A 1,970-nucleotide genomic window follows, 5' to 3' on the forward strand; every position below is an offset into this window, starting at 1 on the left:
ATATATATATATATATATATATATATATATATATATATATATATATATATATATATATATTGCTTGTGTTTCTAACAGTTAATTTTTATTTTTTTTCTAAAATGGAGGCCCAAAACTATGCTACCACACTAGAGTGGTCCAGACTAATTACAATCGCCCTGCAGTAATTGTAAAAACAGTTAGACATACAAAAATCAGTAAAAAACATTCAAGGTTGTAGAAAATTTGTTTCCTCTTTACCAAAAAAAAAGGTTGTAGAAAATGAATTAAGGATTTATTCTATTTGTGGGTTAGACCCAATCCAACAATTCTTTAGACAACCCGTGTAACGCCCTTCATTAAAATAAAACTAAATACTAAAAAAATATAAAAATTCAAAATTATATTAATCTAAAAGTATTTCACTATAATAAATAAAATTAAATGAGTAACTCTCTACGTAAATAAAAATATTATTCTTAAATATGGACATCTAAAAACAATCGACCTTAAAAATATAACGTAGTCACATTTGATATATTATTCTGAATATTAATCAAATTAAAAATGTGTTTAGAAGTAACTAAGTCTTTACGTCTCTTCAATCTTCCTCCTACTTCGAAAATAACACTTTTAAAGAGATGATAATCTCAATGAATAAAATAAACCTAAAGTGTTTATAAATAGTATATATTGTTCTCAATGGGCACGATATTTCAAAAAATTAGTCATAATATTCACAATAAATTTAAAATAAGATTATATATATATATATATATATATATATATATATATATATATATATATATATATATATATATATATATATATGTATATGTATATATATATATATATATATATATATATATAATAATAATTTATGACATTCTAAATAAATAAAATAGTTACATAAAAGACAACATCTCAACGCATCTAAATAAATATAACAAACACGACTTAGTGATTCTCATAATTATAAGACTCAATTCTTTCGTTTCTAACATGAGTCTCATATTCTTCAAAAGTATTTATGAGCTCATATTTTATGTAATAACTTCTCCTTTTGAGATATCTAGGATCTCTTTCTCATCCTAAATAGATATATCTATGATAATTTTATTCTCATCCTAAATGGAGATATCCATTATATAATTCAAAATTATCAGTTTATGATATGAATAATGTTTCATTCACAATTATAATTAAATAAACATAAAATATATAAATATTAATATTGTTATTCACACAAGCCACAAACACACTTGCAAGAAAATACCACAAAGTAACATCAACATTTATATATGTGTGTATAATTGGGACCCCAAATTTTCTTTTACCATTGTTATTCAAAAATTAAATATAATATAATTCAACATAAATCAAAAGTAGTTAGACTTATATTTATATTTAGTGGCACAAATATTTGAATGGAAAAAAAACTCCATTAATTCCTATAGAAATTTGTTGTCTTGAGAGGAAATATTAGCATAACATACTAATACAAATCAATTAGTTAAAGAAATTATAATAGTTCTAAAATATATTTGATACTATTTGAACATAAACACTGTTAATTCCTAAATTTTTTATATCAAAAACACTGTAGAAGAAATTGTTCATAAAGAATTATACCATGAACCTTAAGAAAAATATTGTTTTACTTACCTCTTAAAAGCAAGTAATTAGAGTTTTTTTTTTATCTTCACCTCAATAGAATTTCTCTATTTTATTTTTATTTTTTCTCAATTCTTAATCAACCCATTAATGCCAAAAAAAATTATTTATTTGTGTGATTCTAAAAAAATAACAATATATTCTTATATAAGTGTTATATGAAATTTGAAATGATATCTTTTGAGATTTATTTAACCAACATTTCTTTATCTCTTATTTTTATTATCTTTACTTATTATTATATTTAAGTAATATAATATATTATTATACTAACATCTTTTTTTAAAAAAAACCAACCTAATATATTAAAAAAATTT

Source organism: Glycine max, chromosome 2 (genome assembly GCF_000004515.6).
Source record: "Glycine max cultivar Williams 82 chromosome 2, Glycine_max_v4.0, whole genome shotgun sequence".
Lineage (NCBI taxonomy): Eukaryota > Viridiplantae > Streptophyta > Magnoliopsida > Fabales > Fabaceae > Glycine > Glycine max.